Source organism: Sinohyriopsis cumingii, unplaced genomic scaffold (assembly GCF_028554795.1).
Source record: "Sinohyriopsis cumingii isolate HCF-2022 unplaced genomic scaffold, ASM2855479v2 utg002323l, whole genome shotgun sequence".
NCBI classification, from domain to species: Eukaryota; Metazoa; Mollusca; class Bivalvia; order Unionida; family Unionidae; genus Sinohyriopsis; species Sinohyriopsis cumingii.
In genome coordinates this window covers 108,993-124,712 of record NW_028316185.1, presented here as the reverse complement: position 1 = coordinate 124,712, position 15,720 = coordinate 108,993, and the positions used below count along the sequence as shown (strand labels likewise).

Below are 15,720 nucleotides of genomic sequence, written 5' to 3'. Positions count from 1 at the left end.
ACGTTGAGACTCTTACTGGAAAGATTCTGAAGTCAGTGGTTTTTCTACTAAAGAGTTTCAGTGGATACTGCTTGTACGCTTGGAGCATCACGCTAACCTAAGAATGATTATCTTTTCATATACCTCAGTGCAACTAGCATCTGGCGTTTTTCTATATTAACAGAATGGCTGCACATCATTGAATGATTTGTATTTTGTATGACATTCCCTTCATTGATTCTATAATAATTAATGATTGATAAATGTTTTACGTGCACACCAATTTAGTATGGAATTATCAATTTGGGGTACGGTAAGCTATAGATTCCAAGGATCGTAATTCGAGTTGCGAAGTGATTTCCGGAACTACAAATGCCACACTAGCAAGTGAGGAAACCGTTTATAACCTTCAAATACAATAATGTCCAGATTGATACAAGATATAATACAATCGTAGGTCATATGATTAGTATTCTTGAGATTGCAAATCTCTCGAGATCGAATAAGATTACTTACTTAAACGACGAGTTTACTTGACATGTCTTTCAAGTATCAACGTTAGAGTTCAGAATGGTATTGGTTATATAGTTCATTTTATGTTTGACGTGAATTGAAAGTTGGGTTTCAAACCAGTCTGATTCTCTTTTATCCCAATCATCGAAAGACGTACATCTAATGCATTGACGATCCTGATTGTATACAAAACACTTTATATACAATAGGCATTGTTTAATACTGTTTAAATCACCTCAGTTTGAATTATGACTCATTGGTGCAATCTGGACAGAGAGTATAGAACTTGACATTACCTCATTTGTGCACGTATTAAAAGACTGCTAGCTCCGCTTCATCATTAGCACTTAAGGACATAAAACTATAAACTGGGAGAAGCCATTGCTTGTCAGCGGTCAGTTTTACCTATTAAGAAGCCAAATGCCAAATTCGTATGTACCAAGATATCACTATTTCAACAGACTCAAAGATTATATCGGTTGTTTTGCGTTAGATTCTTAAACTACTTTTTTAAAAATATCCTAAAGAGTAAATCTACTAAGGCACAAAGGGATCACGTCCCTGTTTTCGAGGAGATAAAATAATTAAATCAGTTGCAAACCTACACCTCCTGAATTACTGCGAATCTGGTTAAATATATCATGCAACATCTAGCATTAATGGTCAGCAATTATGAGTGATCATCTCTTCGGTAAGTTTTCTATTTTTCTCTTTCTGATCGATCTCTCTCCTGCTCTTTCACTCTCATGGAAACTATAAATATTCCCGGTATACGTAACAAAGACCAAGAAATTCAACTTTACAATTGAGGTCTTAGATCCGACTGTATCTTAATGATACCTGAAATACTGAATATGTATGGGATGTAAAAATAACATTGTACTGAGCCATGCAATTAACTAGTTTTAGCGTAGCATTTTTTCTTTCCAGCCGTTAAATTTTATAATTTAAAATTGATCCTGGCCTTGACGCCTTCTCTTTGTATGGTTACCAAACCTTAAATTATCACTCCAAAATCAAGTGCAAATGTTGACAAACATATCATTACTATGCTTCTACAAGAATGAGACATATACAAAAATAATGTTAGAGCAAATAATTTTATATTTACTGCATCCTTCTTGAATTTAACATACTGGATTTCTCTATCTGGTCTATTTTCCTCTGAACCTGATAATATAATTCATGGATGGCGTTAAAACATATAAGTAGTAACATGTTACTCAAAGATGTTTTCATGCCTGATTGGTAAAATGGTGTTCCTCTCTATTAATAACATGCATGTTGATAGCTGGATAAAAACAAACGTATAGAATATGAGGATATCAGTTGTATTATAAGTATTGTTTATTTTGCACAGTTTAAATAAATTGTGTTTTGTGTCTTCAATAATACATTTTGACAGACTTAAGATTTCCAGTCTCTATGCAATTGTAAAAAGAAAAAAAAGCATTACTATGTACCGTATTAAAAGGAACAGAGTCAAATAAACATATTGACTGTTGTTATGTAGATACTCTGGGACATACTTGGAAAAAGAAATGTGTCCATGGACTGGCTTTAATGGCATAGATGAGATGTCTTAACAGTCCAAATAGAGTTCCATGCATCCCACTTATTCCACAAGAGTTTGTGTTCGCATGTTGACCACCCCATCTGTGAATGTCATTGTATCTACAAATGAATAGATAATACTCCAGAGGATATGTGAATTGTTTTTGGCATAGTGAATTTAGAAACTGCATGCAAAAGTAGAAATTATGATATGGGATAATGATTTGTATGGTGATATTTCCTCCATGCGACCCACCATTCAAGGCTTGTGTTAGGAGACTGGTCTAAAGCAATCGCCTTTAGTAATCGCTGCCATCTCAACTTTGTTCATGTGAATTCAAGTCGTGAGCTTGGCCTGTGTGGGTAGGTGAGAAAGCTAACAGCGGATTGTTGGTTTTTACTTGGGTTTTCAGCTGTCATGGCCGCCATGTAGCTTATCATACGTTAAAATATGAAATCATAACCAGAACAACACCAACCTAAAATACCCATCCATACAAAAATGTGCATTGGTTTGATATGGCTGGCTTGCTGGTTGCAATGATAAACTGGAAGGGGGTCATTGATTTGTAGGTGGATGGTTGGATGCAGAGTGGATTGTTTATGCTCAGTAATGTGAATAGAAGCAAGAAGGAAGGTGGTCTTTGTTTTGTTTCACTCTGCTTTATCTTGAATAATTAATTCGCGTGTTTATTTTACTCGTTTAATCAGCTGGCCATTCAGCCAGTCAGCCATTCATTTCACGACGATTTAGAATTTTTAAATATTGATTGTTTTAAAAGTTTTAATTCTATGTTCATTTTCTTATAAGAGGATTTTGACCTGTTCTAGTAGTCTCGTCCGGAGGTGGTAGCAACACAACAATACATAACAAGCATTGTGTTACCTAATGATTTGCCCACAACAGTTTTCTTTCATTATAGTTCTCTGTGGACTTTGGACACCTTCATTCTGCACATGGAAGAAGAGCAGCCCTTCTGTCTGCATTGTCCTCGGTTCCTGCTAAATGTATGTGTACTAGAGAACTCTCTTGAAAAGACTGCTCAGTAGATAGACTTCCATTGCTCTGTTCTGTTCTGTACTCCAGATAAACCTGCATCATATTTCCCCATCTTGCAAGTACATTTTTCTTGGTTTCTGTGTGTTTTTGATACAGCGCATGGTATGTACACTTTTTAAACTATTTGTTCCAGCGATCTCAGAGTCCTTGGCAAAAATATACCTCTCAAGTGTTTTGATTTTGTTTTCGTTGGTGATCCAAGTCTGCTGTTGAATCTGGGTTTTATTAAAAGCACTCCATCTCATAGTATCTTGAACAATTAACATTTCTTTGTAATGAGACACTCAAATATCGTTACACAGGCTGAAATTGCGGCATGTTTGTGTTACGTTCCTGTCTTTGTACACGACCACAAGATAGTTTCCTTTTTTTCATTAGTTCCACGAAGATATTTTCATCATTTTCTGTCAAGCTCACGTGGGTCTTTTGATATGGCCAAGGAATACTGAATGATATCATGCCACATTTCAACATTGTTATTCAAGCAGATCATACATGTCCCATCATGCTAATTCACTTATGACTCTTTTAGGGCGAGTCTTGTTTTTAATGACCGCTGTAGGCTTCTGGAAGATCTAAATGTACCAGTACAGTCTTATGCCACAACTGACTGGAGACCCACACATGTTGGCTTTCTCATTTCCATTCTTCTAATCACATGAGCAGATGCAGAATTGGAACTTGGTAGAGTATCATCAGTCCTCGTTTTCAAAAAGGTTTTCTTCTTCGTAATGTACCATTTCATGGTTCCTTGTTACAATCAGTGCATGTAAAAGTACAATAAGTATCCCCTCTCTATCTTCTATAACCAAGAAAAGCTTACCGCCACCAAACTTTTAAATTCTACTGGAACCCTAATTTCTTAACGATTATACAATGTATAGGTGAACATGAAATCATTGCCTTAGTTACTTACCTTTAACTAGGGTATTCAGATGTTTCCAAATAGCAGGAGCTACCGAATAAGGAAAATTATTGATGTTTATCAAGAATAAAGAGACTTCCTGTAAAATAACAGAATTCATCAACATCAATTTTTAACTTTTTATGAAAGCTACATTTAAATTCATAATTTTAAATAAAAACCTGAACAGTATTTCCCAGCTGACTCTCATAGGAGAGTTTAATATACAGGTTTAATTGAAAGGAATGTCTAGATGTGAACAAATACCAAATACTAATTAAAGCTTATTTCATGTATTTATCTAACTAAAATAATAGTTAAACTTTTAAAAATTGTGTATTTGTGATTTGGCCATTTTGAATGTCCATGTTTTCTAAACTTTTTAGTCAGATTCAAGTCTAAAACCATTGTACGTTTGAATCACATTCGTTGACACTTTGCAGCAGTATTTCAGACACATTTATTTTATCCCAGATAAAGTATATTTTCATTCATGTGAATGTTTCTAACCCTGATTGGCCTTTGGTCACAGCTATTACTTTAAGTTCAGTAACCACGAATGTAGTTCCGGTCTATATTCTTTGAAAAATTATTTTCCACATTCATTTTGGTGGAACTTTACAGTTTTGTACTTTGCATAGGTTTAGATTCCTAATGAAAAATAATTTCCCAGCATTTCCACTATATTATACTGGCTATTTAAAAACGATCTTTAATAACTTAGGTAAAAGAGCAATGAATGTCCTTTATTTTGGTGTATGATTGATGGGTGTAATTTGGGTTCTCGTGTACACTGCTTAGGCTTACTTAAAATGTACTCTCATAAGAAAACCCTCTTGCTCCACTTGGCCATTTTTCAATTCCTGGACTTCAGATGTAAATTGTAAGAAAAAAAGGAGCCAATACCGTTTTTATTTTTTTACATATTTTGTGATTCATCCATTGCACTTTTTGAAGATGGTATTTCCTATCTGGCAAAAACATTTTCCCTGTTTTAAAAACTGCTGAAGTTAGTGTACGCTTGCCTAATTCAGTCTGATGTTTCAAGCACATGGGATGAGCCATTTTGGTCAACTGTATATTTTGATCATGTTCAGTTTCTATAAGTACAATATGTAAAACAATGTCAGCCACAGTGCATGAAAGCCAACATTTGCTGCATTGTTCATGCTGTAAATTCAACAACTTCGCCTAGCACCTGTCACGCTCTCAAAAGTAAGTAATAGCAATAGAGTGTCCCACCATAAATTGAATTAGAATCTGCAGCCATGAAGTTAATAAAAATACTTTCTATGTATTATTATTATTGACTCATTTTGTTCATCTTCATTGCATTTTAGAAATTAAATTAGTTTCTTCATTCCAAAAGTCTACAATGACTAAGAGGCTGCAGGTAGGCTTAAGAAGAGTTATGTCCCTTGCAATTGTGCAATACATGGTAATGACCAGTGGAAAATAGAAACCTGTGTGTAATAATAGACAGTTGTTTTAAGAAATGTTTGCGGGAATCTCACATTTCTCAATTAATATGTTATTAGTTTTTCTTTGAATAATTAGATAATTTGGACAGGTTCTCTTTTGTATTGACAAATCAAAATGTATGGATAATGACAAAACCAGAAAGATTTAATTATCATGATATTTTATTATTTTTCATATTCAGGTAACATTTATATAGCATCATATGTTCTTGTTTGATTAAGGTGTATACCCGTCTCTGGAAAGGCAGCATGTTCTGATTCATAAAGATTGCATTTGGCACATTTCACTTTTAAAAAAAGTACAAAGTCCTTTTGTTTTGTTTATACCCATATGTGAATAGTATATTTTACAATCTCCACATTTTTCATGCATTTTGCATAATGTTTCCAATATAATATTTAATACTGATATGTTTATAATCATATTTGCATTTGTGTCATGAAAACCGTTTGCCTCATGTCAGCCAATGAAGAACATTTAATTTTGTCTCTTCTTCTCAGGACAGAACTTGGATGGCAGTTGACGTGGGCCACAGGAAGATAGTGAGTCTGCGGATACATCATATCTTGGACGCTTTATTCGTGGGGAGGCAGAGACAGATCGCAAGCTAGATTGGTCAATCTTGGATACCTATACACCGTAGTTCTCCTGTGTGGTATAAACTCATGAAAATGTCTTGATATTTTCCTCGCTCTTCTTGCATCCGTGTTTTCTTTTGTGAGGACTAAAGTAGGTTGATGTAGTAGTTACCAATTGTTTTTGGTTATGATGGATCTCATGATGTGATAGAATAGACAGGCTTGGGCTTGAAATTATTAAGAAGCGACTCACCCCTCCCAGTTTTTAAAAAGGTCTACAAGTTATGAGGTTTCTATTTATTTGACCATATAAAGTAGTTAAGTCGTTTAATTTTCATTATAATCCATCATGATTGTTATGAATGTATTCAAGAACTATCTTCCGCCTCCAATGGTCTCAATAGGAGTTAACTCCCCTTGATAGTTTATTTCAACACATTGGTATCAAAACATTAGTACAAATTAGGTTACAAATACAAAAGAAAAATAGTAATTTTTTTTCTTCAAATTATGTAAGTAATTATTAACATGAGAAATTTACTTTTTGGACATTTACTTCAATATTTGGGGAATCATTTCCTCTTTTCTCCCTATATTTAACTGTAAAAATGACCAAATAATAGTCCATATCTCAGGACATACTCTTAATACATTATTTACTGTTTGAAGTGAAAAATAAATATAGTACTTCAGAGAGCATTTTCTCTTGAATGTATTTCCTTCGAGACAGAAATATAGCCTGTCCCAATGATATTACAATCCTTTCTTGAAGTCATGAAGCTACATTCGAGTTTCTTTATAGGGAGGTAGTAAATTAAATGTGTAATTGTCATTTTGGAAGGACATTCCAAGTATATATTTATCAAACTTAACTGTTTGCAATTGACAACAGAATATGACTACTTTTTCAATAAGTTGACAACGCATCTTCAGTGACTCTGAACGGTGGTGCTCTAAAGTTGCATTCTTTGCATAGGTAGGGTTTTATGTAAAAGGAATTTCATTCCTTCACTGGTTATAAAGGCTATTTGAAAGCAAACCTTGTATATCACAGATATCGTTAAAAGAACTGTTAATTCCCTTTATTTATGTGTAAGATTGATGGATGTAATTTGGGTTCTTGAGTATAATGCTTGGGCAGATGAACTCCTATAAAAAAAAACTGCTAGCTCTGCTTGGTCATTTTTACTTCCTGAACTTTAGAGGTAAATTGTAAAATAAGGGAGCCGATAACATTTTTCTAATTTTTATATATATTGTAATTCATTCATTGCACACTTGAAGCTGGTATTTCTACTTTGGAAAATTTTTCTTCCCTGTTTTAATAGTTACAGACTTTTTGTTTTATTAATTCAGGGTTATTTTTCAAGTGCATGGAGCACTTATTTTAGTCAACTGTGTTCATAGATCATATACAATCCCCACAAGTAGGATATGTGAAAAAATGCATTTACAGTTAATGAAAGCATAATGCTGATTCAGACGACTTCACCTTGCGCTGGTCCCCCTATGGTGATGATAAGGGAGCTGGAGTTAGACATTCCTGGTATTGATTTTAAAATCAATCACTTATTCTTCAGAATATAACCACTATGGTATGGGTCTCTATGTGTATTTTGGCACCAGTGTACAGAGGTAATGAAATCTGGGAACAAATGCACATTATTTTATTTGAAAGATATGCCTGATAAACAATGGCAAGAACTTCACCATGTGGTATGTTTGAAGAAACTTTAGTGCAGCGGACAAGTTTAGTACTAACAGAAAAAAGTAGAGACTATATAGGAAAATAATTGTGATTTGAATCCGATGCAAGGCATAACCGAGTGGAGAGCAGTCAGCGAACCAGTCTTCACGCAAGCTATTTGTGACTGGTGATCGTAATTTATATATGGCTTTAAAAGTTTTAATTATGTACTTAATGCTGGTTAAATACTGCAGATATGATGCAGTACTGCAGTACATTTCGGACATAAACACTTGCTGATGCTCATTTCCTGCATGAAATTGTTTTCAATATGCAAGCTGAAGTCATGCTGAACTGTTATAATTTCAGAACATGTTAGATCCCTAGAATGTATTGCTATAACGCTGAAAGTAAATCCTGCTTTCATCCCATATGTACAATGCATATGCCTGACATGGAAATAATACGCAATATTCCATTTATGCCCCAGGTATGCTGAAAACGGTATTATTTCAATCTGGAACATTAAAATTTGCAACATCCCCTTGTTTAAGCTGTTCACGTTTTGATTTAATTTGAAAGATACTACAGTTTAAAAGTATATTTTAAAATTAGTTTTTAATTGCAATTTTTTATATTCAAACTATTCTCTTTAAAACTATTTTTATTTCAAATATCTCCATCTGATAATAATGCATTTTGATTTGTAAAACAAAAATAACAATAATTTACTGTAACATCATAAGTTTAAAATTGTGTAAAGTATACATTTTTAACTTTATTAGTTATATTAGATGGAACATGAAGTTTAAATTTTCAGTTTCCAATAATTCAATTTTTTATATCTAGGATTATTATTATTATCATTATTATTATTATTATTATTATTATTATATATACTACATTTAGATATGTTTACAAGTCATCTGAAGTGATTTTGGAAAGTTGAACTAAACTAAATGCTTAGGTTGTTTTGCCAAACAGTCACTTTTTTATCCCGGCTGTATACGTTGCTGTAATCTATTTCAGCGGATGCTACCTGAACCATACAGAAACCATGGGAATATGCTGGTTTTATTCTGAAACGGGATGTCAAGAAGTGGCGGTTCAATGTACTTCAAACGAACATTCTTGTATTTCATCTAAAAGTGTACAATTTTGAAAGATACGAGAGGGTGTAGCTAACCATTTGACAGTATCATCCCAAATAGATTTCTGTCATGCAATGAAGTAAAATGTCTCTAGGGACAAACGAAAAATATGTGAAGAATTTTCCTCATGCTGGAGAAAATGTCTGTGAGGGATTCCTCAGACTGCAGAGCGTGCCTGGCTGTAGATCAGCCTGAATTTCTGGACTCTTCTTAAAGAATTCATTAGATATGATCCAGATCATGCACCCACTAAGTCTCCTTTATTTGCTTTATGTGCAGCAATTATGCCAGGAATGTGTTATACTTTCGTTTAAGAAAGATACAATGTGACATCAAATGAATTATATTTTGTGTACAAAATTGCAATTTCAATATAAGTTGAAAGCATATCAGAACATCACAGTACCCTGTTGCACTCTGATAAACTTCTAAATATTAGGATACAAACTAGCGATGTATTGTACAACTATATGAACCAATGTTTTACTTTGATTAATAAAGTTTCTAGCAATAATGATAAACAGTGTTTCAAACCTACTGTAAACTTGTATTCATTACTTCCACTTTTTTTTCGTTGATTTAGTTATTGAGTTTATTGTTATTTGTACCTGTTGAAAATACATAATCATTAATGAGCAAAGTTTGAGCATGTAGAGTGAGCTCTCCATGACGTATGTAAACAGGATAGGTTAACAGTTGATCCCAGCAAAGGATATATGATGTAATTGTAAGTGCATGTAGTTTACATCATTATTGTCTACTATTTTTGCACAAGCTTCAATAAATATAGAGGAAAACAGGCGTTTGTAATGCTTATCATAGATTATAATCTTAGGTATAGGCCTTATTTGAATATGCCTGCCACTATGTTGGAAACCTGTCCTTTTTTATTGATTCCAGTATAACTACAGCATGATAGTGTAGTGGTAGGAACCCTGGTAAAGCCACAATGCTGATTATGTTTCTGTGGTACAGGTTGATTCCAGAATAAATGAAGCGTAATTTAAATGACAACACAAAGTTCAATGCAAGTCTTGTAATATATATGGTAGACATTATTACTTACAATTTTTGATACCAAAAATAATCGTTTATAAACAATGCAAGACTTAATAACTTTTTTCTTGGCATATTCTAATAAAGTTGTTCTAAAGATTGTTATCCATTTCCAAGTTCAAACATTTTTCTTGAAGAGTTTTGCAATTTATGCAAGCAGAGAATGAATTATATTCATCCTTGATTTCAAGCCATGACATACTCATATCTACCTATTTTTGTATTCAATGAATGTCAACAACATTGAAATTTTGGAAACCTGATTCAGTTTATATATATATATATATATATATATATATATATATATATATATATATATATATATATATATATGGAATGAGGCTTACAATTTTCGTCAGTTTGCTACCCCAAGCCAAATAAATTTCATGTCTGACTGGTAATTGTATAATTTCATTAGTCCGATGGCAAGGACATTTTGAAATGACCACTTTTGTCTTTAGTTAAAACTTAAAATCATGTTAAATTCTAGACACATGAAAAGATAATATTTCTGGCAGGTGATTATCTTTTACAAATACTGGACAGTGCTAACCTGAGAGCCCGACGCACGGAGCGTGTCTAATTTTAGATCCAACAGAAGAACTAGTTTTCATGTTAATAATAAGCATATTTTGCTTAAGGATTGAAATATATTCAGCAATATATAATGAAGATGCCGTGTGACACATCAATGCGTCCATTAGCAATGTAACTCATTAGTAAACGTGCTATATCTTACATCGTTGAAGCTAGACATATGAAACCACAGTCAATGATAGTGTTAAGTGTGTAAATTGTTCCAACACCTTGTCATTTTGATGATGCCCCTGGGGGATGGGACTCTCGTGATTTTAGATGCCTTTCAATTAATTCCTAATTGTACGTCTGAAATGTGTGATTAATGACCCAAGCGTCAACATATTTCAGAGTAGGATCCATTCCTAACACGCCATTGTCAATGGCTGTCCACAAAAACTTATCTACCTTGTCATCAATGAAACAATTTAGAGCTTATACGCACTTATGGACCTACTATTTACTTTGTGTTTGCTGTGTATGAGATTGGGAAACGTAGGGAGCGGCGATTTTCTTTAGAACCAGAGTTTTTGTTTTCTTTTACCTCAAGAATAATTTTCAACAAATATAACGGATATAATAAGAATATTGTACCTAAATATCAGACAAAACACATTTCTTCCAAGACATTTGGTGGCCGAAAACAATCCCAGGTTCCTCCAAATGTTGTAAAATTTAAATAACTGCGCTTAACATGGCGACCTGTCGGCTGCCTCCACCTTTTTCGGCCTATTTACAATGCACCTATGCTGCACGCTATTCTGTTGGTTAGATGGCATTACAAACTAAGGGAGGCAACTATTGAAATCCAATAGATGTCGTTAGTGCAAAGCACTCAAATATCGGGTCCCTCCTCCGAGGTGTAGATCGGTTATCATATCGAAATATTTGTGGATAAAGGTTAAGTAAGATGTAAATTAGAATAGGTTTGCGACGGCATTATGTTTATATAGATATATATACATAAAGATAGATAGATAGATAGATAAATAGATAGATAGATAGATAGATAGATGCGTTTTTAAGCACAATATACATATAAATTCTACAAGCATAATTACTAGATAACTCTCTAAACCTTACACTTTCACTGGTTTATGTCTGTTCAATAGTCATATGCATAAATGCTTAACGTTGCATTATCAATGTATTGGAGATAATCATGTATATAACCTTAGCTAAATGCAGATTGGCTATAAACTTTATTTGAACATATGACCTTTATGCTTTTATCAATGAGAACAATGTACAATAGTCTCTCTGTTTCTCTTCACCGATTAAAAGAAAGAATGAATGTCATATTGGAAATTTATTGAGTGAAAATTTCAAAAATATGAATTTAGGTGGATCTTTACTACACAGTATGATGCTTGTATAGTATTTTACATATCTTAAGGATGATTAACATTCCCGAAAACAAATTCAAAAGACATACATTAGAACCTTTGCTGCCGTAATAGATTCTAGAGGACTTAATTATTATTCTGAAAATCAGAGCAAATAATTGTGCCCAGGAATGTGTTATGTTAAATTGATTTTGGATAAATAAGAATGTCTGTTATAAGAAACGTGGAGAAATGTGGATTTAATAATTGAATGGGTTAAAATGGCGATCTTGACAGGTTCAAACTGGACATAACTATTAAAATGAGGATAAATAACTGACGTTGTCGGGAAAGAGATTCAAAGAATCGTTTTCAAGGATGTTTGGAGATAAATTGATAGATAGATAGATAGATAGATAGATGGATGGATGGATGGTTGGATGGATGGACAGATGGAGGAACAGACAGACAGACAGATGGTCAAACTGATAAGAAACCGGACCTCGGATGCGGGAGTCGCGACTTCGAACCCCTGCCGAGTCATTCCAAAGACTTCATGTACTAGACATGACTATAAACAGCACACTGCAGACATCGTAGCGATATATGAAGAATTGTAAAAGCTACGCCAAAACTCCAAATTACACACCCTCATACTTCTATCATATAATTGTGAGGACCTTCACATATGACTACATTTCGATGACCATAGGCAGGAAAGAAAGTATATTTTATAAATTTGAAAGTAATTTGAACTGCAATCTAGGCAATGTTTGTATCACTTCCTATTTGCCGCAGGGGAGAGAGAGAGAGAGAGAGAGAGAGAGAGAGAGAGAGAGAGAGAGAGAGAGAGAAAGGGAGATTTATAGAAGGGGGGATTTTTTGTACAAGATATTGACCTGAAACGTTAAATATTTTCTTTGAAGGGTTCTTTTGAGTTGCTTTTGGAAACGTTGTTAAATTCAGTTTTCTACGCACAGATATGCTACCAGATTAATATGTACAAATTGATAATGAAACCTGGATTTTATGAAATGAATTTTTTTCTTCCCTTAAAACTAAATGATTTGAGAACATTGATTATCCATTTGCTGATAATTATCATCCAGTCACGTTGAAATCTGCGACATGCATTAATACTCACATACACATAGAGACGTAGTTAGAGACAGGGTAAGAGACGTAGACAGAAACATTGACATACATAGATTTATGGACATAAATCATGCATTTATGGACATAAATCATGCATTTATGGACATAAATCATGCATTTATGGACATAAATCTATCAAACAAAAAAATGGACTAAAATATTTTTAGGCAAGAGAGAATATGTATCTTTTCCAGACAACTGAGTGGCAATGAAAAGAGACTTTTGGGTTTCTTGTTCTCCTTCTTCGACTGTCTTCTCTTCCACCAGTTCTTTATCTTCTTCACTCTATTTTTCGTCATCTTCATCTTCTCATCCATTTCCTCCTTAACTTCCTCTTTCTCCTTCTCCTACTGTTGTTTGATCTTTTCATTCTCCTCCTCTTTAACTTTTCCTTCCATCTTCTAATCTATTCTTTTTCATCTTTGTCCTCTTCCTCCTTTTCCAGCTTTTCTTGTTTTATCATGCCTCTTAGCCTTTCCTTCGACATCTTCAAATTATTAATCTCCATGTTGACTCGATGGGGACTATAGGACCCAAATTCCAATCTAAACAGCATCTCCTCCATCATTCTCAGATCATCCACTACCTCTTGCAACTTCATAATTTTGTCTAATTTGTTGCTTGCCATCTTCGTTTATTCAATGTTGATTGGCGCGAATGACGAATGCTATGTTTTACACACCTCAGTCTAGGACGTGAGGAAAATATTCCCTCTCACCAACTACCGATATCACATACAAAACAAATCCATAGTGATTTGAGTGCTAACCTAAAATACATTTTCATACAAAACAACACATTAATACTAACAAAACCCACTTTACTTTCTATCAGTACATAGTGAAGAAGGAAAGAATTTAGTTATAAAATACACGATCACCTACAATTACATCAGCAAATGAGTCAGTGTTTATAGTTACACTATTTCACTTTCATACAAAACAAACACTCATGAGAGCAGACACAATGATTTTGTTAAGAAAAGACACACACACACACTATCACATCAGCATAGGAGTTAGTTTTTATAGCCACACTAATCCACATTCACACAAAACAAACACTCATGAGTGTAGGGACAACGCGATTGTTAAGGAAAAAAGGCACATATACACACATAAGCACGTACGCTCGCACTCACAGACACACACACTACCAATAAACACTAATATTTTGGGCAACTTGATCAGTCTCTCTTTTCTATAGATCTGGTTTGCCCAGAAGGGCCGTTTATAAAAACTTCAAATGCACCTATTTAGTGATGACATCTCCAAGGTCGAGCATCACACTTGTATCGCTGACTCGAGTCGTTCTCCCAATTTATGCGTGTGGCTGGGGCGCAGATGATTGATGATTGGCTTCATCATCTAAATTCTTATTTTGAGGTATCCAGAAGGCTCTTATCTTCATGATTCTGAGGTGTGCCTGCGTATGTTTTCGCTGGCGTTGCGGCTGCACCTCTTGCCGCTTCCTCTCCAATTCCTCGTCCCACTTTTTTATCTGGGTAGGCAGCAGCTCTATGCTCTGGTAGTGCTGGTAGTAGTGCTTCGCGTTATGGTGGTGATGGTGTCCTCACCGCAGGTTCTACCTCACACGTTTTCTTAAGAATGAGGTAAGATAGGCCTTTTGTTTTCCTCCTCTTCTTTCTTTTTTCTCTCTTACTCTTCCTCTTCCATTTCTGCACTTTCTTATATGGCCTCCATATCCAGCTCATCAATGCAGGTGCCGGGTGTACTCCAGATGCATTTTGGAGTTCCAAAGGATTGGCAATTCTGCTCATTTTCTTTAATCTTAATACGATGACGATTTGTAGCGAGACTGACGAAAGCTCCGCTTTATATCCCTGAAACACAGACGTGAAGGAAACCCCCTCCTTACACAAAAACTAACAATACACACACCACAATACAAACATGGAACGCGCGAACCTAAAATAAAGACTCACCTCAACTTCTTACCTAGAAACACACTTTATTATCACTCATGCATACAATACTAAAACAAACACAATCACTATCCTACAAAGCCAGGGAAACTAACTGTTTACAGGCACTTTTCTATCCCATCAAGTACAAACACACACACACACACACACACACACACACACACACACACACACACACTATCTTACAATGTCAGGGAAACGTAGTGTTTATAGGAATACATCTATTTGTTACCCTACCAACACACAAATACAGACAACTTTGACAATGGAGTAATATGTTTTTTCTGGATTGCTGGCGTAGCACTGCAAAGGGATGTTTTGTTTGGTGATGTTGCAATCTCTTATCGCCTAAGATTGCGTCATCGTCTGGCTGCAGGCTTTCCGACAGGATAGGATCTGCTACTGAGGAAGGAGAAGGGGAAACGTTTTTGTGTCCACACAGCAGTGGGCAAAGCATCTCTCTGGTTCCTGCTATTGTTGTTGTTGCATCTTTCTTCTTGCTTTTTTATTTCTTCTTTAAAAACATCTTCTATCAGGTCTTTTGCCACTTTAAACATCCTGACATTTTCAATCTCTTCAGGCATTGGCATCAGATTTTGCCTGACACGATGTTAATGGACGTGGGCTTCGGTCAGTTTAGCTAGTCTTGAAGACATCTTCAGAGGTTGACGCATTAACAATGGATGGTCAGACTGACTGACTATTTAAATTTAAGACGTTTTCGCCCAAGTACGTCTAGTTTATGTCCAAATCGG

General features: G+C 34.7%; 1 long non-coding RNA gene across 2 annotated transcripts in view; it reads left to right on the top strand.

The window, feature by feature from the left end:
* LOC149770793 (uncharacterized) overlaps positions 1-9,603 on the top strand; it is a 49,123-nt gene extending 39,520 nt beyond the window's left edge. Inside the window, exons 1-3 of one of the 2 annotated variants that reach the window (XR_016418468.1) lie at positions 2,970-3,054; positions 5,993-6,147; positions 8,787-9,603. This is a non-coding gene — a long non-coding RNA (uncharacterized LOC149770793). Of the gene's footprint in view, positions 1-2,969; positions 3,055-5,992; positions 6,148-8,786 lie in introns of those variants that run through there. The other variant, XR_016418469.1, reaches the window with a different exon arrangement.
* The last annotated feature ends 6,117 nt before the right edge of the window (positions 9,604-15,720 follow it).